The 24,537-nt window shown below is 46.7% G+C and overlaps 1 pseudogene; it reads right to left on the bottom strand.

Annotated features, from left to right (window-relative positions):
* Window positions 1-547: 547 nt before the first annotated feature.
* On the bottom strand, window positions 548-24,003 carry LOC119316061 (annotated as a pseudogene).
* Window positions 24,004-24,537: the final 534 nt, after the last annotated feature.

The following is a 24,537-nucleotide window of genomic DNA, read 5'->3' as shown; positions in this document are numbered from 1 at the left end:
GTTCTACGTTCTTGCCATCGGATGGCCAACGGACGGTGCACGCCGTACTACTTCCCTCTGCAGTAGATCGATCTAAGTCAGAGGATCTCGTTCCACTTTGATATACACACCTGAGTGTATATCGAACATGTTATTGACAAATGGACAATTAACCGCGGGCATAGAATAGCTAACACTGTGATCTAGTGGAAGCACCTATTTTGTTAAGGGGCTCCTGAAATTGAGTTACATGATGCCATACAATATTTGAAATGTATTTTAATATATAAGTGAAAAACTAATAATCATAAAGATCCCAATCCTATACAAACTCTGATTCGTTGATGTGACCTTTTCGCTACGACATCAAGCTCTCGTACTTCTTTTCGTGAGAATGAAGAAGCTATGGGGTACTCCCCGCTATTTGCGCTCCATGGACTATCATCGATCATAACTGTGCAGACGGCTGGAGCACCAAGATATGTTTGTGTTGCATGTAAGACCCAAGATTTGCGAAATCTTGATTTTGACTTGTTTACAAAATAAAGCTACACTGGTTGATGTAACTTCATTCTACAAATGAATCAAATAATGACACCGTCGATGGCGTTTCCTCCTCGCTGATGACGTGGTTGTCACCTCCATCATTCATTAATTGCTTTCAGAACCAGTGTAGTTTCCACACTCTTTCAGCCATCTCCTCGATGGGAATGTTCTTTGTTTCGGGTAGGAAGAAGAGGATGAAGAGCAACATGATGGCAACACAGACGGAGAAAAACACAAATATGAAGTACTTGAGGTGGCAGAGCATCAAGAGGAAGACATGCGCAAAGACGTATGTGAAGAGTAGGTTCGTGCAGACACTGATGCTCTGCCCCGCGGAGCGCGTCTCGAGCGGGAAGGTCTCGCTCGGGATGAGCCACCCGAGTGGGCCCCATGACCAAGCAAAGGAGGATACAAAATTGTAGATGATGATGACGACTAAGGGAGTCCTGGATTAGGGGGTATCCGGACATCCGGATTATATCCTTTGACCGGACTCTTGACCATGAAGATACAAGATTGAAGACTTTGTCCCGTGTCCGGATGGGACTCTACTTGGCGTAGAAGGCAAGCTAGGCAATACGGATATGTATATCTCCTCCTTTGTAACCGACCTTGTGTAACCCTAGCCCCCTCTGGTGTCTATATAAACCGAAGGGTTTTAGTCCGTAGGACAAGATACAATCATACCATAGGCTAGCTTCTAGGGTTTAGCCTCTCTGATCTCGTGGTAGATCAACTCTTGTACTACTCATATTATCAAGAATAATCAAGCGGGACGTAGGGTTTTACCTCCATAAAGAGGGCCTGAACCTGGGTAAAACATCGTGTCCCCTGCCTCCTGTTACCATCCGCCTTATACGCACAGTTCGGGACCCCCTACCCGAGATCCGCCGGTTTTGACACCGACATTGGTGCTTTCATTGAGAGTTCCTCTGTGACGTCACCATAATGAAGGATGCCTCGTCTCGTTGTTAAGAACAACATCACCGCCGGGGGAGCCCTGGCTGTCGGCCAAACTCTCCGACTAGGCAGTTTCATCATGACCGCCCGTTCGGCTGCTGCCCCGATGATGACTTCTCGGGTCATCGAAAACAACCTCCATGTCGGCTCAGAATTCGCCGAGCAGATGGATCCAATGGAGCTCTCTTCCCTAAACGAGCTCTTGGATCGCATCGCTGCCTTGGGAGTCGCTACAGACTATGATCGGATTGGGCTTAAACCCGATCAAAGGGAGATTAACTCTCCACCGGTCACCCACCATGTTGCGGTGGTGGAGGAACAATGCGGCGATTCCATCTTGAGGACTAACTATGTCCGGATTCCTGAACTCTCCAAGCCGGATACCCGTTTACGGGAGGACATCACCCAAGCCCTGAACCTAGAGTCAGGCAGCAGGACAGACTTATCGGGCAACATACCGGAACCCGAAATTCCAATATTGGAAACACCTCGGCCCCTGGGTCTCAGATTGGGTAGGGGTTCGGACTCAATTCCACCCACCCACCCAGACATAAACGATCTTTCCCACATCAGGCAAGAGCCCCATGAAATAGTACATCATTATTGGGCCAGATTCCTCCTTGTGATGAACAAGGTTAAGGACTATCGCGAGGAAGACGCAGTCTCATTTTTCTGCAATAATTGCACGGACAAGGGAATCCTTAACGCCTTAAGTCGCGGTGACATATCACGCTTCACTGACTTGGCATCCATAGTACGAAAGTACTGTGCGATGGAAAGCGCCTGGAAAACCGAAACGAAATTTTGGGATAATCCGACTAAGAATATACACCAAGTCCGAAGTAAAAGTGTTGGAAATATGCCCTAGAGGCTATAATAAAAGGATTATTATCATATTTCCTTGTTCATGATAATTGTCTTTTATTCATGCTATAATTGTGTTATCCGGAAATCGTAATACATGTGTAATACATAGACACCAACATGTCCCCAGTAAACCTCTAGTTGACTAGCTCGTTGATCAACAGATAGTCATGGTTTCCTGACTATGGACATTGGATGTCATTGATAACGAGATCACATCATTAGGAGAATGATGTGATGGACAAGACCCAATCCTAAACATAGCACAAGATCGTATAGTTCGTTTGCTAGAGTTTTTCCAATGTCAAGTATCTTTACCTTAGACCATGAGATCATGTAACTCTCGGATGTCGTAGGAGTGCTTTGGGTGTACCAAACGTCACAACGTAACTGGGTGACTATAAAGGTATACTATGGGTATCTCCAAAAGTGTCTGATGGGTTGACATGGATCAAGACTGGGATTTGTCACTCCGTATAACGGAGAGGTATCTCTGGGCCCACTCGGTAATGCATCATCATAATGAGCTCAAAGTGACCAAGTGTCTAGTCATGGGATCATGCATTACGGTACGAGTAAAGTGACTTGTCAGTAATGAGATTGAACGAGGTATTGGGATACCACGATCGAATCTCGGGCAAGTAACGTACCGATTGACAAAGGGAATTGTATACGGGGTTGCTTGAATCCTCGACATCGTGGTTCATCCGATGAGATCATCGATGAGCATGTGGGAGCCAACATGGGTATCCAGATCCCGCTGTTGGTTATTGACCGGAGAGCCATCTCGGTCATGTCTACATGTCTCCCGAACCCGTAGGGTCTACACACTTAAGGTTCGGTGACGCTAGGGTTGTAGAGATATAATATGCAGTAACCCGAAAGTTCTTCGGAGTCCCGGATGAGATCCCGGACGTCACGAGGAGTTCCGGAATGGTCCGGAGGTGAAGAATTATATATAGGAAGTGCAGTTTCGGCCATCGGGAGAGTTTCGGGGGTCACCGGTATTGTACCGGGACCACCGGAAGGGCCCCGGGGGTCCACCGGGTGGGGCCACCCATCCCAGAGGGCCCAATGGGCTAAAGTGGGGAGCGGAACCAGCCCATAGTGGGCTGGTGCGCCCCCCTTGGCCCACCCCATGCGCCTAGGGTTGGGAACCCTAGGGTGGGGGCGCCCCACCTGGCTTGGGGGGCACTCCACCCCTTGGCCGCCCCCCCCTAGGAGATCCCATCTCCTAGGGCCGGCGCACCCCCTAGGGGGCCTATATAAAGGGGGGTAGGGAGGGGGCAGCCGCACCCTTGAGTCTTGGCGCCTCCCTCTCCCCTGCTACACCTCTCCCTCTCGTAGTAGAACAGCGAAGCCCTGCTGCGGTGACCCCTGCATCCACCACCACGCCGTCGTGCTGCCGGATCTTCATCAACCTCTCCTTCCCCTTGCTGGATCAAGAAGGAGGAGACGTCACGCTGACCGTACGTGTGTTGAACGCGGAGGTGCCGTCCGTTCGGCGCTAGGATCTCCAGTGATTTGGATCACGTCGGGTACGACTTCCTCATCCCCGTTCTTTGAACGCTTCCGCGCATGATCTACAAAGGTATGTAGATGCAATCCGATCGCTCGTTGCTAGATGAACTCATAGATGGATCTTGGTGAAACTGTAGGAAATTTTTTGTTTTCTGCAACGTTTCCCAACAAAAAGGGTGCACTATCATAAGACACCCGAGTTAGTTACAAAGAAACAAAAACCCTCTACAGGGCATGGAACCGTATTGGAGGGATGGCTTAACGGACCCTGGAAAATTCATAGCACAGCGGATACCATACCAACGCACAGCCTTAGAGCATGTTGGATACTCCGGCAGGTGGCCAAAAGTGGTGAGGATCTTCTTATCCCAAATGCCACAGAGCACCATCCCGTGGATAACAATACGGTATTAACAGTTTTTGAAACCTTCGCATCAAATAATAGGCGCAAGCGAACACTCCGCAGCCTCGCCGAAATCTGCCACATAGCAGCAATGAATCCATGGAGTGACACGGCTATTACCTTCAATGCTAGTGATGAACCTAAATTCCGAACTGCCCGAGCACCAGCTGCACTGGTCCTCAGTCCAATTGTGGACGGCTATCGACTCACCAAAGTACTCATGGACGGCGGCAATGGATTAAACCTCATCTATGAGGAAACTCTTCAAAAAATGGAAATAGACTGGAACCGCATTGAGCAAAGCAGCACAACCTTCAGAGGAATCATCCCCAGTAGGGAAGCACGCTGTTCTGGGAAAATCACACTAGATGTGGTATTCGGCACGCCGGAGAACTATAGGTCCAAAGAAATTACATTCCAAGCGGCCCCGTTCAGTAGTGGATACCACGCCCTTTTAGGATGGGAGGCGTTCACGATCTTCCAAGCCATACCCCATTATGGGTACATGAAGCTCAAAATGCCCGGGCCCAACGGAATCATCACTCTTGCTAGTGATCCGGACACAGCACTCCACGCCAAAAACAAAACAGCCGTATTGGCCCTCGAGGCATTATCCGAAGCCCTCTCGGCCGAGGAATTAACTGCGCTACGCTCCATGGTGGACAGGGACTACGTAATACTTGACAAGAGATCCAAGTCCACCTCTTTTAAACCAGCGGACGAAATAGTCAAATTCCAAGTCCACCCAACGGACCCTACAAAAACAGCCTCCATCGGGGCACAGTTAAACCCCGCCGTGGATGCCGCACTACGAGAGTTCCTGCGTGAGAATTGGGACATATTCGCCTGGCTCCCCTCAAACATGCCAGGAATCCCACGCAGGCTGGCCGAGCACAGCCTCAATATCCTAAAGGGATTCAAGCCGGTCAAGCAGGCTCTTTGGCGTTTCTCTGAACCTAAGAGACATGCTATGGGAGAGGAACTAGCCAAGTTATTGGAGGCCAGATTCATTAGAGAAATAAAACACCCGGACTGGCTAGCAAACCTGGTGATGGTACCAAAGAAGGACAAATCCTGGCGCCTATGTGTCGATTTCAAGGACCTGAACAAGGCTTGCCCAAAGGATCCCTTCCCCCTCCCCCGCATTTATCAAATTATCGATGCTACCGCAGGACACGAGTCATTGTGTTTTCTCGACGCATACTCCGGCTACCACCAAATCAAGATGGCGGAGTCCGACCAAGCTGCAACGGCATTTATCACACCATACGACCCATTATGTTTCAACACAATGCCTTTTGGGCTCAAAAACGCCGGCGCAATGTATCAGCGCATGATTCAGACATGTCTGGAGAAACAGATCGGCAAAACAGTAGAAGCATACGTAGATGATGTGGTCGTCAAAACCAAACACGTCGACTCTCTAATAGACGACTTGAGGGTCACATTCGACAGCCTTCGAACATACGGCATCAAGCTCAATCCGGAAAAATGCGTTTTCGGCGTGCCAGCCGGAAAGCTCCTGGGTTTCATTGTCTCTAGTAGAGGAATTGAAGCTAATCCGGCCAAAATTCGAGCTTTGTCACAGTTGGCTATCCCAACAGACCTCAAGCAAATCCAGAAATTAACTGGATGTGTGGCGGCTCTAAGCCGCTTTATCTCCCGCTTAGGAGAAAAGGCATTACCCCTTTATTGCCTCCTTCGGCGCACCGAACACTTTGAGAGGACAGACGCCGCCACAGCCGGCTTGGAAGAAATAAAAGCATACTGGCAACCAACTCAATCCTGGCCATGCCAAACATCGGCGAACCAATGTTGTTGTACATTGCGGCAACTCATCAAGTTGTAAGTGAAGGAAATATGCCCTAGAGGCAATAATAAAGTTATTATTTATTTCCTTATTTCATGATAAATGTTTATTGTTCATGTTAGAATTGTATTAACCGGAAACGTAATACATGTGTGAATACATAGACAAACAGAGTGTCACTAGTATGCCTCTACTTGACTAGCTCGTTAATCAAAGATGGTTATGTTTCCTAACCATGGACAAAGAATTATTATTTGATTAACGGGATCACATCATTAGTTGAATGATCTGATTGACATGACCCATTCCATTAGCTTAGCACCCGGACGTTTAGTATGTTGCTATTGCTTTCTTCATGACTTATACATGTTCCTATGACTATGAGATTATGCAACTCCCGTTTGCCGGAGGAACACTTTGTGTGCTACCAAACGTCACAATGTAACTGGGTGATTATAAAGGAGCTCTACAGGTGTCTCCAAAGGTACATGTTGGGTTGGCGTATTTCGAGATTAGGATTTGTCACTCCGAATGTCGGAGAGGTATCTCTGGGCCCTCTCGGTAATGCACATCACTTAAGCCTTGCAAGCATTGCAACTAATGAGTTGGTTGCGAGATCATGTATTACGGAACGAGTAAAGAGATTGCCGGTAACGAGATTAAACTAGATATTGGATACCAACGATCGAATCTCGGGCAAGTAACATACCGATGACAAAGAGAACAACGTATGTTGTTATGCGGTCTGACCGATAAAAATCTTCGTAGAATATGTAGGAGCCAATATGAGCATCCAGGTTCCGCTATTGGTTATTGACTGGAGACGTGTCTCGGTCATGTCTACATTGTTGTCGAACCCGTAGGGTCCGCACGCTTAAGGTTTCGATGACAGTTATATTATGAGTTTATGAGTTTTGATGTACCGAAGGAGTTCGGAGTCCCGGATGAGATCGGGGACATGACGAGGAGTCTCGAAATGGTCGAGACGTAAAGATCGATATATTGGACGACTATATTCGGACATCAGAAAGGTTCCGAGTGGTTCGGGTATTTTTCGGAGTACCGGGGAGTTACGGGAATACGGGGGAAAAGTATTGGGCCTTATTGGGCCATACGGAAAAGAGAGAGGGGCTGCCTAGGGCAGGCCGCGCCCCCCCCCCAAGGCCTAGTCCGAATTGGACTAGGGGAGGGGCTGCGCCCCCTCCTTCCTTCCCTTCTCCTTTCCCCTTCCTTGTCTCCCACTCCTACTACATGGAAGGAATCCTAGTTGGACTAGGAAAGGGGGAATCCTACTCCCGGTGGGAGTAGGACTCCCTAGGGCGCGCCATAGAGAGTGCCGGCCCTCCCCTCCTCCACTCCTTTATATACGGGGGCAGGGGGCACCCCATAGACACACAAGTTGATCTTCATGATCGTTCCTTAGCCGTGTGCGGTGCCCCCCTCCACGATATTACACCTCGATCATATTGTAGCGGTGCTTAGGCGAAGCCCTACGACGGTTAAACATCAAGATCGTCACCACGCCGTCGTGTTGACGAAACTCCTCCCCGAAGCTTTGCTGGATCGGAGCCCGGGGTGCGTCATCGAGCTGTACGTGTGTCAAGAACTCGGAGGTGCCAGAGTAACGGTGCTTGGATCGGTTGGACCGGGAAGACGTACGACTACTTCCTCTACGTTGCGTCAACGCTTCCGCTTCGGTCTACGATGGTACGTAGACAACACTCTCGCCTCTCGTTGCTATGCATCACCATGATCTTGCGTGTGCGTAGGAAAATTTTGAAATTACTACGTTTCCCAACAGTGGCATCCGAGCCTAGGTTTTATGGTTTGATGTTATATGCACGAGTAGAACACAAGTGAGTTGTGGGCGATTTAAGTCATACTGCCTACCAGCATGTCATACTTTGGTTCAGCGGTATTGTTGGATGAAGCGGCCCAGACCGACATTACGCGTACGCTTACGCGAGACCGGTTCTCCCGACGTGCTTTGCACATAGGTGGCTTGCGGGTGACAGTTTCTCCAACTTTAGTTGAACCGAGTGTGGCTACGCCCGGTCCTTGCGAAGGTTAAAACAGCATCAACTTGACAAACTATCGTTGTGGTTTTGATGCGTAGGTAAGATTGGTTCTTGCTTAAGCCCGTAGCAGCCATGTAAAACTTGCAACAAACAAAGTAGAGGACGTCTAACTTGTTTTTGCAGGGCATGTTGTGATGTGATATGGTCAAGACATGATGCTAAATTTTATTGTATGAGATGATCATGTTTTGTAACCGAGTTATCGGCAACTGGCAGGAGCCATATGGTTGTCGCTTTATTGTATGCAATGCAATCGCGCTGTAATGCTTTACTTTATCACTAAGCGGTAGCGATAGTCGTGGAAGCATAAAATTGGCGAGACGACAACGATGCTACGATGGAGATCAAGGTGTCACGCCGGTGACGATGGTGATCATGACGGTGCTTCGGAGATGGATATCACAGGCACAAGATGATGATGGCCATATCATATCACTTATATTGATTGCATGTGATGTTTATCTTTTATGCATCTTATCTTGCTTTGATTGACGGTAGCATTTTAAGATGATCTCTCACTAATTATCAAGAAGTGTTCTCCCTGAGTATGCACCATTGCGAAAGTTCTTCGTGCTGAGACACCATGTGATGATCGGGTGCGATAGGCTCTACATTCAAATACAACGGGTGCAAAACAGTTGCACACGCGGAATACTCAGGTTATACTTGACGAGCCAAGCATATACAGATATGGCCTCGGAACACGGAGACCGAAAGGTCGAGCGTGAATCATATAGTAGATATGATCAACATAGTGATGTTCACCAATGAAACTACTCCATCTCACGTGATGATCGGACATGGTTTAGTTGATTTGGATCACGTGATCACTTAGAGGATTAGAGGTATGTCTATCTAAGTGGGAGTTCTTAAGTAATATGATTAATTGAACTTAAATTTATCATGAACTTAGTCCTGGTAGTATTTTGCAAATTATGTTGTAGATCAATAGCTCGCGTTGTTGCTTCCCTGTGTTTATTTTGATATGTTCCTAGAGAAAATTGTGTTGAAAGATGTTAGTAGCAATGATGCGGATTGGATCTGTAATCTGAGGTTTATCCTCATTGCTGCACAGAAGAATTATGTCCTTGATGCACCGCTAGATGACAGACTTATTGCAGGAGCAGATGCAGACGTTATGAACGTTTTGCTAGCTAAATATGATGACTACTTGATAGTTTAGTGCACCATGCTTAACGGCTTAGAATCGGGACTTCAAAGACATTTTGAACGTCATGGACCATATGAGATGTTCCAGGAGTTGAAGTTAATATTTCAAGCAAATACCCGAGTTGAGAGATATGAAGTCTCCAACAAGTTCTATAGCTAAAAGATGGAGGAGAATCGCTCAACTAGTGAGCATGTGCTCAGATTGTCTGGGTACTACAATCGCTTGAATCAAGTGGGAGTTAATTTTCCAGATAAGATAGTGATTGACAGAATTCTCTAGTCACCATCACCAAGTTAGTAGAACTTCGTGATGAACTATAATATGCAAGGGATAATGGAAACAACTCCCAAGCTCTTCGTGATGCTGAAATCAACGAAGGTAGAAATCAAGAAAAACATCAAGTGTTGATGGTTGACAAGACCAGTAGTTTCAAGAAAAGGGCAGAGGGAAGAAGGGTAACTTCAAGAAGAACAGCAAGCAAGTTGCTGCTCAAGTGAAGAAGCCCAAGTCTGGACCTAAGCCTGATACTAAGTGCTTCTACTGCAAAGGAACTGGTCACTGGAAGCGGAACTACCCCAAGTATTTGGCGGATAAGAAGGATGGCAAAGTGAACAAAGGTATATTTGATATACAGATTATTGATGTGTATTTTACTAGTGTTCATAGAAACCCCTCGGTATTTGATACTGGTTCAGTTGCTAAGAGTAGTAACCCAAAATGGGAGTTGTAGAATTAACAGATACTAGTTAAGGGTGAAGTGACGATGTGTGTTGGAAATAGTTCCAAGATTGATATGATCATCATCGCACACTCCCTATACTTTCGGGATTAGTGTTGAACCTAAATAAGTGTTATTTGGTTTTTGCGTTGAGCATGAATATGATTTAATCATGTTTATTGCAATACGGTTATTCATTAAAGTCAGAGAATAATTGTTGTTCTGTTTACATGAATAAAACCTTTGATGGTCATACACCCAATGAAACAAGTTCGTTGGATCTCGATCGTAGTGATACACACAATCATAATATTGAAACCAAAAGATGCAAAGTTAATAATGATAGTGCAACTTATTTGTGGCACTGCCGTTTAGGTCATATTGGTGTAAAGCGCATGAAGAAACTCCATGCTGATGGGCTTTTGGAATCACTTGATTATGAATCAGTTGATGCTTGCGAACCATGCCTCATGGGCAAGATGACTAAGAATCTGTTCTTCGGAACAATGGAGCGAGCAACAGATTTGTTGGAAATCATACATACTGATGTATGCGATCCGATGAGTGTTGAGGCTCGCGGAGGGTATCGTTATTTTCCGACCTTCACAGATGTTTTGAGCAGATATGGGTATATCTACTTGATGAAACACAAGTCTCAAATATTTGAAAAGTTCAAAGAATTTCAGAGTGAAGTGGAGAATCATCGTAACAAAAATAAAAGTTTCTACGATCTGACGCAAAAGTAAAATATTTGAGTTACGAGTTTGGCCTTCAGTTAAAACAATGGGAAATAGTTTCACTACTCACGCCACCTGGAACACCATAGTGTAATGGTGTGTCTGAACGTCATAACCGTACTTTATTAGATATAGTGCGATCTATGATGTCTCTTACCGATCTACCACTATCGTTTTGGGGTTATGCATTAGAGACAGTTGCATTCACATTAAATAGGGCACCATCTAAATCCATTGAGACGACACCGTGTGAACTATGGTTTGGCAAGAAACCTAAGTTGTCGTTTCTTAAAGTTTGGAGTTGCGATGCTTATGTGAAAAGTTTCATCTCGATAAGCTCAAACTCAAATCGGAGAAATATGTCTTCATAGGATACCCAAAGGAGACAATTGGGTACACCTTCTATCACAGATCCGAAGGCAAGACATTCGTTGCTAAGAATGGATCCTTTCTAGAGAAGGAGTTTCTCTCGAAAGAAGTGAGTGGGAGGAAAGTAGAAAACTTGATAAGGTAATTGTACCTTCTCCCTTATTGGAAAGTAGTTCATCACAAAAAAATCTGTTCTTGTGACTACTACACCAATTAGTGAGGAAGCTAATGATGATGATCATGTAACTTCAGATCAAGTTACTACCGAATCTCGTAGGTAAACTAGAGTGAGATCAGCACCAGAGTGGTACGGTAATCCTGTTCTGGAAGTCATGTTACTAGACCATGACGAACTTGCGAACTATGAGGAAGCGATGATGAGCCCAGATTCCGCGAAATGGTTTGAGGCCATGAAATCTGAGATATGATCCATGTATGAGAACAAATTATGGACTTTGATGGATTTGCCCGATGATCGGCAAGCCATAGAAAATAAATGGATCTTCAAGAGGAATACGGACGCTGATAGTAGTGTTACTATCTACAAAGCTAGAATTGTCGCAAAAGGTTTTCGACAAGTTCAAGGTGTTGACTACGATGAGAGTTTCTCACTCGTATCTATGCTTGAGTCTGTCCGAATCATGTTAGTAATTGCCGCATTTTATGAAATCTGGCAAATGGATAAACAAAACTGCATTCCTTAATGGATTTATTAAAGAAGAGTTGTATATGATGCAACCAGAAGGTTTTGTCAATCCGAAAGGTGCTAACAAAATGTGCAAGCTCCAGCGATCCATCTGTGGACTGGTGCAAGCATCTCGGAGTTGGAATATACGCTTTGATGAGTTGATCAAAGCATATAGTTTTATACAGACTTGCGGTGAAGCCTGTATTTACAAGAAAGTGAGTGGGAGCACTACAACATTTCTGATAAGTATATGTGATTGACATATTGTTGATTGGAAATAATGTAGAATTATTCTGTAAAGCATAAAGGAGTGTTTGAAAGGAATTTTTCAAAGAAAGACTTCGGTGAAGCTGCTTACATATTGAGCTTCAAGATCTATAGAGATAGATCAAGACGCTTGATAAGTTTTTTCAATGAGTACATACCTTGACAAGATTTTGAAGTAGTTCAAAATGGAGCAGTCAAAGAAAGAGTTCTTGCCTCTATTACAAGGTGTGAAGTTGAGTAAGACTCAAAGCCCGACCACGGCAGAAGATATCAAGAGAATGAAAGTCATTCCCTATGCCTTGGCCATAGGTTCTATAAAGTATGTCATGCTGTGTACCAGATCTATTGTATACCCTGCACCGATTTGGCAAGGGAGTACAATAGTGATCTAGGAGTAGATCACTGGACATCGGTCAGAATTATCCTTAGTGAAATAAGGATATGTTTCTCGATTATGGACGTGACAAAAAGGTTCGTCGTAAAGGGTTACGTCGATGCAAGTTTTTGACACTGATCCAGATGATTCTAAGTCTCAATCTGGATACATATTGAAAGTGGGAGCAATTAGCTAGAGTAGCTCCGTGCAGAGCATTGTAGACATAGAATTTTGCAAAACACATACGGATCTGAATTTGGCAGGTCCATTGACTAAATTTCTCTCACAAGAAAAACATGATCACTCTTTGGGTGTTAATCACATAGCGATGTGAACTAGATTATTGAATCTAGTAAACCCTTTGGGTGTTAGTCACATGGAGATGTGAACCAATCACATAAAGATGTGAACTATTGGTGTTATTCACATAGCGATGTGAACTAGATTATTGACTCTAGTGCAAGTGGGAGACTGAAGGAAATATGCCCTAGAGGCAATAATAAAGTTATTATTTATTTCCTTATTTCATGATAAATGTTTATTGTTCATGCTAGAATTGTATTAACCGGAAACATAATATATGTGTGAATACATAGACAAAAAGAGTGTCACTAGTATGCCTCTACTTGACTAGCTCGTTAATCAAAGATGGTTATGTTTCCTAACCGTGGACAAAGAGTTGTTATTTGATTAACGGGATCACATCATTAGTTGAATGATCTGATTGACATGACCCATTCCATTAGCTTAGCACCCGGTCATTTAGTATGTTGCTATTGCTTTCTTCATGACTTATACATGTTCCTATGACTATGAGATTATGCAACTCCCGTTTGCCGGAGGAACACTCTGTGTGCTACCAAACGTCACAACGTAATTGGGTGATTATAAAGGAGCTCTACAGGTGTCTCCAAAGGTACATGTTAGGTTGGCGTATTTCGAGATTAGGATTTGTCACTCCGAATGTCGAAGAGGTATCTCTGGGCCCTCTCGGTAATGCACATCACTTAAGCCTTGCAAACATTGCAAATAATGAGTTAGTTGCGATATGATGTATTACGGAACGAGTAAAGAGACTTGCCGGTAACAAGATTGAACTAGATATTGGATACCAACGATCGAATCTCGGGCAAGTAACATACCGATGACAAAGGGAACAACGTATGTTGCTATGCGGTCTGACCGATAAAAATCTTCGTAGAATATGTAGGAGCCAATATGAGCATCCAGGTTACGCTATTGGTTATTGACCGGAGACGTGTCTCGGTCATGTCTACATTGTTCTCGAACCCGTAGGGTCCACACGCTTAAGGTTTCGATGCCAGTTATATTATGAGTTTATGAGTTTTGATGTACCGAAGGAGTTCGGAGTCCCGGATGAGATCGGGGACATGACGAGGAGTCTCGAAATGGTCGAGACGTAAAGATCGATATATTGGACGACTATATTCGGACATCGGAAAGGTTCTGAGTGGTTCGGGTATTTTTCGGAGTACCGGGGAGTTACGGGAATACGGAGGAAAAGTATTGGGCCTTATTGGGCCATACGGGAAAGAGAGAGGGGCTGCCTAGGGCAGGCCGCGCGCCCCCCAAGGCCTAGTCCGAATTGGACTAGGGGAGGGGCTGCGCCCCCTCCTTCCTTCCCTTCTCCTTTCCCCTTCCTTGTCTCCTACTCCTACTACATGGAAGGAATCCTGGTTGGACTAGGAAAGGGGGAATCCTACTCCCGGTGGGAGTAGGACTTCCTAGGGCGCGCCATAGAGAGGGCCGGCCCTCCCCTCCTCCACTCCTTTATATACGGGGCAGGGGGCACCCCATAGACACACAAGTTGATCTTCGTGATCGTTCGTTAGCCGTGTGTGGTGCCCCCCTCCACGATATTACACCTCGATCATATTGTAGCGGTGCTTAGGCGAAGCCCTGCGACGGTTAAACATCAAGACCGTCACCACGCCGTCATGCTGACGAAACTCCTCCCCGAAGCTTTGCTGGATCGGAGCCCGGGGTGCGTCATCGAGCTGTACGTGTGTCAAGAACTCGGAGGTGCCGGAGTAATGGTGCTTGGATCAGTTGGACCAGGAAGACGTACGACTACTTCCTCTACGTTGCGTCAACACTTCCGCTTCGGTCTACGAGGGTACGTAGATAACACTCTCCCCTCTCGTTGCTATGCATCACCATGATCTTGCGTGTGCGTAGGAAATTTTGAAATTACTACGTTCCCCAACAGTAAGCGCAGTGCTCGTCGTCGAACGAGAAGCTGACGGACATAAATTCCCTATTCAAAAGCCGGTATACTATGTATCCACCGTCCTCACTCCAAGCAAATCACGGTACCCACATTACCAAAAGATAGCCTATGCGGTATTCATGGCATCCCGAAAGCTGAGACACTACTTTCAGGAGTGTTCGAATACAGTAGCCTCGGAGGTGCCACTTAATGACATTATAAACAACCGCGACGCTACGGGCCGGATTGCCAAATGGGCCATTGAGCTCCTCCTGTTCGACATAACATACAAACCTCGGCGAGCCATTAAATCGCAAGTATTGGCCGACTTTGTCGCTGAATGGACGGAAGCCGAACTCCCTAAAGAGTACGGCGCATACTCCAATTGGATCATGCACTTCGACGGCTATAAAATGTTGGCTGGTCTAGGGGCTGGCGTCGCCCCGACGTCCCCAACCGGAGATACCGTTTAGTACGTACTGCAGATACTGTATACAGACTCCAACAACGCAACCGAATACGAAGCTCTGTTGTATGGTCTTTGGATGGCAGTCTCCATGAGCATTCAACGCCTGGAGGTGCGTGGGGATTCAAACCTTGCAATATTCCAAATAAATGGAGACTTCGACTACAAGGATCCGAAGATGGCGGCCTATCGAAACATCGTCCTAAAGATGTCAGCTCGGTTTGAGGGGCTCGAATTTCACCGTGTGGCTCGGGAAAACAATTAGGCGGCAGATATTCTCGCCCGCATCGGCGCAAAACGTGACGCGGTCCCCCCAACATCTTTTTGGAGAGGTTGTTTAAGCCATCGGTGGTATGGGAAGGGGACACCGGTAACAATAGTCTGGACCCGGCCAAAATGCCCGATACTGAACACTCTGACACAATCGGAGGCTCTGCCACCGAAATAACACCTTCAGTCCACGTAATAATGGCCGTCATCGCCCCATGGACAGAACCGTTCCTAGCCTACCTAACTAGGCAGGAACTTCTCGAGGACCAAAATGAGGCACGCTGCATAGTGCGGCGATCTAAAGCCTACAGGGTCCACGAGGGAGAGCTATATAAGACAAGCACTACCGGAGTCCTTCAAAGGTGCATCTCCGAAGAGGAAGGGTGGAAGCTTTTGGCAGAAATTCACGCCGGACTCGGCGGCCACCACGCCGCAGCCCGGGCCCTTGTAAGCAAGGCCTTCCGTACAGGTTTTTATTTGCCGACGGCCCGGGCAGACGCACAGGACTTGGTCCAACGCTGCGCCGGTTGCCAACTTTTTGAAAACCAAAGCCATATGCCACCCACCGCCCTCCAAACAATCCCCATTACCTGGCCCTTCGTGGTCTGGGGGCTTGACATGGTCGTACCCCTTAAGGGAGGAACCCACAAGAAAAATACTTACTGGTCATGGTGGGTAAATTCACCAAATGGATAGAAGCCAAACCTGTTAAAACAGCCGAATCCGGACCGGTGATAGACTTCATATCCGCGGTTGTACACCGTTATGGCGTCCCCCATAGCATCATCACTGACAACGGCACGAACTTCACGGCCGACGAGGTAAAACTCTGGTGCAGCAACATGGGCATCAAGCTCGATTATGCTTCTGTCTATCACCCACAAACCAACGACCAAGTTGAGCGAGCAAATGGTCTTATCATGAGTGGCATTAAACCCAGATTAGTACGGTCCTTAACAGAGTCTAACACACACTGGGTAGAGGAGCTCGACTCCATACTCTGGGGGCTGCGGACCACACCGAATCATAGTACCGGATATACACCCTACTTTATGGTGTACGGCGCAGAGGCAGTCCTGCCCTGCGTCATAATCCATGACTCACCTCGAGTGCGCATGTACGAAGAAAGAGAAGCCGAGCTCGATCGGCAGGACAGTCTGGACACCCTGGAGGAGGAGCGCGATGTGGCAAAAGCCCATTCCGCATTTTATCAGCAACAGGCTCGCAGATACCAAAGCAGAGAAGTACGGGCCAAAACTTATGATGTTGGCAAGTTAGTTCTACGCCTGCCGGAGAAGAAAAAGTGCAAGCTTGAGCCCAAATGGGAAGGTCCCTTCATTATTGACCAAGTTCTGACCGATGGAGCGTACTGTCTGCGGGATGCATCGAATAATCGACTTGAGCCGAACCCATGGAACGCAGCCAGGCTCCGAAGATTCTATGCCTAGCGCCAGACTCTATGTTTGTCTCCTTCCTCTGTCCATCTTTTGAATATATATATTATCTGTCTTTTTTCTCTTTCTTTATTTTATTCTTTCTCAAGGCCTTCAAGGGCCAACTTGTGCTTCGCTTGCACATTGTAGATGTGCTAACCGCGCTCATTATACCTGGGGGCTTCTTACACAGAAGCTTAATTATCCATCTGGGCTTCATGCCGAGCACATATGCTATCCTTCCACATGTACCTTTTCTTCGCCATTATATGCATCGATATGACTTAAGTTTTGGCCAAGCTGGGTTGCCTGGCTCTTGTATTTATGCCCTACGTTCCCATTAATTCGGCTAGGGCATAAGGGGAGCACCTCTGCGATTATTACTGCCGGGTCAGCCGGATGTGTACCTCAGACTGGGTGAAGCCGAAAGCTAGGGTTCTTAAGGGAATATTCGGTCGATGAACAAAAGATGATTTTTATTTATTTTTCACATATGCCCCCAGATGTTTTTTGCCTGCGTTTCCTCTCGTAGTCCGGGCATGCACTTTAGGGCATGCGTACCCAGGAAAAGGAACCCTTAACGGAACTATTCTCCCTGGAAGATGTTTCTTAATACCCATGTAATATAACATAACTAGTTGGGCACTTGTCTGTTCAAGCACTGATGACCCCTACGCCTGGTCTCCACGCATACCCGGTTCTTATATAACTGAGCGGGTATTCGGATACACTCCGGACTATCGGGTCCCGAGGTTGAAGCGAAAAGGTCCGCCATGACAAATGATCTACAATCCGGCTAGAAGGCATTATACATGTCACACTAATTACATAGTCATGTAGACTGACTAAATTCCTCTTCTATACCATCCAACATGCGGTCTAGCCTACAATCCTGTTGGGAATACTTTGCGGCTAATTCTACCCGCCCATAGACTAAGCTAACGGGGATCTCTTTCCCGTCGGGCACCACAGGTCCAACCTCGGCCATGTGATTTGGGTCAGCCTTGGTATACCGCGTCTTCACCATGGCCCAGGCTTCCCTGGCACCTTGATGGCAGGCAGATATCTTCCATAATTGGAAGCGCCGCCGTGCTCCCTTGAGCTTCTCCACAAGCTCTCCAACGCCTTCTGGCAGGGAGACGGATGTCCAAAAGGCCTGGGCAATACCTTGCATCACCTGTCGGACTTGTTCGTGCAGTTGTGAGAGCTCGGATAGAAGATCATCCGCAGACCCGGGCATCTCCTCCATGGGACGACCCGTCAGCATACCTGCAGACATAACTCTATTAGCCGGCTTCTCCGTCGTCCCCTTTATTAAGGGTTCGTTCAAGCACTTACTGAATATGCCATGTTGAAGCCGCTTGTTCTCCTTCTCGGAGTCCGCAAGCTGGGCTCGAACATATTTCAGTTCCACGCTCGGCTTGGTATTGGCATCTTGGAGATTGTTTTTCTCCTGCCTGACCTCAGTCAGCAAGCGCTCGCCAGCCTTTAGCTATCGTACGGCGTGCTGCTCCTCCGGATTCGCTCCGGATTTATCTTCAACATCTATTGTTAGATCTGCAGCCATGCCACATGCCATATGATACCTCTCATTATTTGAAAGAAATATTACCGGCTGGGGACTTTTTAGGTTCCTTCAATGCGGCAACAACGGCCCGAAGTTGGGTCTTGCATTCCTCCAGCTACTGTGACAGTCGACAATTCTTCTCTGTAAGAACCTACACAATAAGATGATCATTAAATCAGTTCTGCTAACTGTTTCAAGTCTCAGGGGCTACTGATACATATAATCGTCAGATTTTCTTACCTGTACATCCTTTACATACTGGTCTGTGGCTCTGGCTAGACCATTTTGAGCAGCACGGAGGTACGCCTCTCCAAAATTGAAGGCATCAAATGCCTCTGGTGAGAAGCAAGCGTCGCGGAGTACGGCCGGGCGACGCCTATGATTCATGGCGCTCTCCACTTCTAAATGTGTAGCGGATAGCCTATCCGCATCCTCTGTAGGGGGACTATCCGGCGTCCGACCCATTTTGGCTTCCGCCTCTATGTCCGGTCCTGGAGCCCGACTGGTGGAAGCATGATCGGCAGCCTCACCGGACATATTCCAGCGAGCGTTTTTTCTGTTAAAGAAACATGGACATCATTACATTTCAAGAAAGATGACAACCACGGAGCAGGGTTTCTGTCATACCTCTGCGCCGGCATCTCCGTCCTGACCGCCTTCCTTTTTGGCCTGCCCGACCTCGGTGCCTCTTGTTGGCGAGTTGCTGCGGGTTCGGCATGGCGTCCCGAATGCCTTCCCTATAAAACACCATATGTATATGGTAGGTGAAGTGTCTAAAAGGGGATCCTAGTTTTTGGAGTTGGGATTTTTGGTTTTTCTTACGTGCGACGCAGGAAGCAGTCTGGGATAGTCGGCCGTAATGGCCACCATGGCGTCATCACAGCTTAATTGATAGAACTGCCGGTCTATCAGCTCCACGAATATGTCCGGATCTTCTTTGAGTCCGGCACCGAGGGCCCGGTCAGGGTCCTCTGGTTGTGGAGATGGGCTGCTGACCTCCCTTATGGCTTTTCGCAGTTCCTGCCGCAAAATGGCAAGGTGAGTACCTACTACAAAGAATGCGGGAAGAACGGGAGTAAGGAGATATAACTCACCCAGCTTGGAGGGTTGTACATGGAGAATCCATCCCGTGGCTTGATGCGGATGAACCCCTCTTCCTCTCCCTTGAACAATTCGGACATAATTTTTGCTAAAGTGGCAGCATTGTCCGGACCCTTACGCCCGCAACGGGTGGCGTCATCTTCCCCGTTAAAACACCGCAAGGGTTGCCCTCGATATTGAAGTGGTTGCACTCCCCACATTATGCATATTGACATAACCTCGATTACTGTCAATCCTGATTGAGCCAGCGCCTTAATCCGGTTCATCAGGTAAAGGATTTCTCCGTTGTCTTCCTCCTGGGGGCTTCGTGGGCGCCAACTTCGGCATTTCTTCAGAGGAGCATTGCTGAACTCAGGAAGACCCCGCCGAACAGGGTCCGGAAGGGGGACGTCCTCCATATAAAACTATTCCGAAGGCCAGTCTTCGGACGTCTTCTTCGGAGTACCGGACAGGTATCCGGTTTCGGCGATGCGCCATATTTCGGCTTCGCCCACTTGATAAAGTGACCCCTTTTGTGTGCGAGGGACGAGGCAAAATAACCTTTTCCACAGCTCGAGATGAGCCTCGCAGCCCAAGAATAACTCGCAAAGGGCAGCATAGCCGGCGATGTGTAAAATGGAAGTAAGGGTGAAATTATGCAGTTGGAGGCCGTAAAACTCCAGGAGCCCGCGGAGGAACGAATGAATCGGAAATCCTAGTCCCCTCAATAAATAAGGGACAAGGCATACCCGCTCCCTCGTAGAGGGGCTGGGGAAGCTCTCCGCTTGCTCCCCGCCATTGTAGGTGGCGAGCCCGGCTCAGACGGGCACCATATACGCCGGAGGGAGAAATCCCTTAGTCTACAGTTCAACTAATCGAATGTGTGGGACTGAACACCTCTCCCAATCACCGGGCTTAGGGCTACGGGGGCGGGAGGAGGAGCTGCGGAGGTCGGCCATGCTGGAGTGGATCTTTCTGAAGCACGCTCCGATGGATTCTCGTTGGGGGAGGATGGTATGGATTGGATCTAAGAATCCCCATCCCTTTAATAGACAATTTATTTATCTGGCTAGGGGGGCGAATGTAAAAATGCCCTGGCGCCTCGCATTCATTCGACGCATGGAAGATAGCCCTTATTGGGCGCAAAAGCCAAGAGGTTCAACATTTATGGGACCGGACACTTCTTAACAAACGTTCAAAATTTGGAGAAGAACCCGCCTTGCAATGCCGAAGACAACATTGCGCGCCAGACTCATCGTCATTGAAGCCTGGTTCGGGGGCTACTGAGGGAGTCCTGGATTAGGGGGTATCTGGACATCCGGATTATATCCTTTGACCGGACTCTTGGACCATGAAGATACAAGATTGAAGACTTCGTCCCGTGTCCGGATGAGACTCTACCTGGCGTAGAAGGCAAGCTAGGCAATACGGATATGTATATCTCCTCCTTTGTAACCGACCTTGTGTAACTCTAGCCCCCTCCAGTGTCTATATAAACCGGAGGGTTTTAGTCTGTAGGACAATATACAATCATACCATAGGCTAGCTTCTAGGGTTTAGCCTCTCCGATCTCGTGGTAGATCAACTCTGTACTGCTCTTATTATCAAGAATAATCAAGCAGGACGTAGGGTTTTACCTCCATCAAGAGGGCCCGAATTTGGGTAAAACATCGTGTCCCCTGCCTCCTGTTACCATCCGCCTTAGACGCACAGTTCGGAACCCCCTATCCGAGATCCGCCGGTTTTGACACCGACAACGACCATGATGGCCTAGTCATGGCCGAGGTGGTCTGAGCGGTCGGTAACCCTTGTCCTCATCACCACAGCCATGGCACTAACGAGAGGAACATTTGCACGCCGGCATCTAGCAGCAATATCCGTCTCCCCACTCGGTCTACAGTGTACATTGATACAAACGTTGACAATACGTTCACTGCCCCCGTGATCACTGCCGAGTAGAGTGAAGCCTCGGTCTTAAATCCCAATGTGGTGAGCAGCACCGGGGCGTAGAACATGATGGCGGTTATACCGGTCAATTGCTAGAACATCTGGAGGAGGATGGTGATCATGAGAAGGGGACGGTTGCGGCGTTGTAGGAGGCTGCGAAATGGGTTCTTGATGTCATGGGCGATGCGACTGGCCTCCACGATCTCATTGAACTCTGGCTCCACGTTGTCGGTGCCACGGATCTTCTTGAGCACAAATTTGCCCTCCTCTTGACGACTGCGCTCAATGAGGCTATTGGGTGTATCGACCATGAAGAATGCACCTAGGGTGAACAACACAGCCGGGAATCCCGCGAGGGACAAAGAAAGACGCCATCCCCAAGGGTGGATCCTGCATGAGGATGAAAACCATTTGCTGGTAAGTCTATAGGCATATACACTCATTTTATGTAATGCAAAAGTTCTATATATGGTAGGAAATAAGCATAGCATGGAAGACGCCTGATGGGCAGGTACCTGTTAGTGCCATAGTTGACGAGGTTGGCGAACAAAATGCCGACAGTGATGTTTATCTGGAACAGGGAGGCCACCGCGGATTGTAATCGGTGCGATCTCTGACAAGAACAGAGGAATAGCCTGCACATGTACATGTCAGTATATCGACATCGTAATATCAAAACATGAGGTCAAGAAATAATAGGCTATTATTCTGTGTGATGGAACCTGCCCACTAGAGTTCATGTCGTAGACTTGGCATGGGTGGTTGTATTTTCTTGAATTTATTCTAGACTTTCCGACTCTATCTGTTCAGTGATCATCTCCATCTACTACAAAACGGCTATGGTGACTTCATCAATCTCAAGATCTGTCGGCTCAATCTATCGGAGGTGCTCATAAGATAAGATATGTGTGCATGTGTTCATAGGAATGTGTGTGTGTGTGAGATAGAGAGACAGTGTTTGCATTTGCACTTTGTTTCTAGAAAAATTCTACTCATATAGTTCACTAATAATATGTCCATGATTGCACAAAACACTGATGTAACCACTAACAACATGCGTTTTGTGCATAGAACTAACCCGATCTACAGTTCGACCAAACCAATTTGTGATATACACTTCCACCAAACCAATACTTGATCCCCACTCTTGTTCATTGCCAACACTTGTTGCTCTTGAATAGTCAATATTAATGTGCAAAAATAAGAAATCAGTTTGTGAGCCCAAGATTCGTATTGCGCGTCAAGTTTTGACCATAAATCACCTAAAGAAATATACCTTATATGTAGCGAGAAGTAACACAATTGGAAAGTTGTTTTGGATCCGAATCCAACAATATATTTTTTGAGACATATAACTTACATATTGATACTTAAATATATATTCAAAATTTAACCCAAATTATAAAGGGACTAATAAATCCCAATGGAGTATGTGTATTGAGGCTAGCTTCATCGTAAAGAACAAAAAGAAAACAATCTCATTCATTTAAGCTTCCTACTATCCTATACTTTAATTTATGGGGTCGAAAAAATACCATTTTTTAGAAGTAATTTTAGCATGTACTCCCTCCGTTCCATATTAATTGTCTCTCAAAAGAATGTATCTAACATCGAAATACGTCTAGATACATTTGTTTCAGGACAATTAATATGGGATGGGGAGAGTCTGATTAACCTGTCATATACTTCTACTCCCTCTGTTCCTAAATATTTGTTTTTTCAGAGATTTCAATAAATGAGTACATACAAAACAAAATGAGTGAATTTATACTTAAAATATGTCTATATATATCCGTATGTAGTAGTTCATTTGAAATATCTAAAAAGACAAATATTTAGAAACAGAGGGAGTAGTATAAAAAAAATGTTAGATGGATAGACCACTTGCATTTTAGTTTTTGTTTGGGAGCTGCATAACATATAATTTGAAGTCCGGGAACTTTCTGACCTGGTTGGCGAAGCCAACACCGCAGCCAAGCAGGATCCTGCCGACGATGAGCATACCGAGGCTCCGCGCAGCGCCATTGAAAATGACGCCGGCGATGAAAAAGGCGCCGGCTAAGCGCATAGTGGCGCGGTGGCCGAGCTGGCGGGTGGTGTAGGACGCGAAGAGGGTGGAGACGAGGCCGGCGAGGTAGAGGGACGAGGTAAAGAGCTGCAGGCCTTGATTGTCGTATCGGCAGTAGTTGCTCCCCTTGTTCTCGCGGCTCTTGCGGAGCACCGTCGGGAAGAACTCACGTTGGAAATCCTCCATGGATGTCACCCCGCCTATGCATACACATGATTTGTTAGATACACCATGGTCTTACTTGTTAATTGCTTTGTAGAACGATGTTTGTTGTACCAGAGATGCCGATGTCGTAGCCGAACATGAGCCCGCCGGTGGCCGCCGTGACGCAGGAGGTGACCACCATAGGCGTGATCTTGGGCTCAAACTCCATGCCGGACGGCAGCGCCGAAGACGCCGAGAATCCTCCTGCCGGCATCTTGGCTCGGCGGCCGAGCTAACCTCAGATGGATTGATTTTCTCGTCCCAAGGTAGCCATGGAAATAAGACGGAACTAGGAGCCACTATCTGTGTATTTTCTTCAGGCAATCAATTCAAAGTAAATATATCACGCGACGGCTCCAGCTGTCGGTGTACACAGGGAGGCAGGGCAGGGAGACTAGTCTCCAGTCGTCGGAGAAACTTCAAACGTATTGGCTCGCTCAGCCGCTGGTCAGTCAACAGACTAGTGCTCCACAAGGAGGAGGACTCTCCATTTTTATTTAGTCCGTGTATTAGTTTTGGTCAAAGTTAATCGTTGAAAATTTTGATAAAATTTATAAACAAAGATATTTACATAACAAATTAATATCATTAAATTTATTATTGAATGCACTTTCACATCACACCATGTAGATTTGTTATGGTAAATGTTTATATTGTTTTTTATAAACTTGACCGAATTTTACGAAGTTTGACTTCAGTCAATATTAATATGCAGAGTAAATAAAAACAGAGGAAGGAACTTGTTAAAAGTCAAGTTGCACGTCCCGCCAAATCAGCCTTTGCAC

Source organism: Triticum dicoccoides, chromosome 6A (assembly GCF_002162155.2).
Source record: "Triticum dicoccoides isolate Atlit2015 ecotype Zavitan chromosome 6A, WEW_v2.0, whole genome shotgun sequence".
NCBI lineage: Eukaryota > Viridiplantae > Streptophyta > Magnoliopsida > Poales > Poaceae > Triticum > Triticum dicoccoides.
The sequence above is the reverse complement of the archived record's forward strand: the minus strand, read 5'-3'. Positions and strand labels throughout refer to the sequence as shown.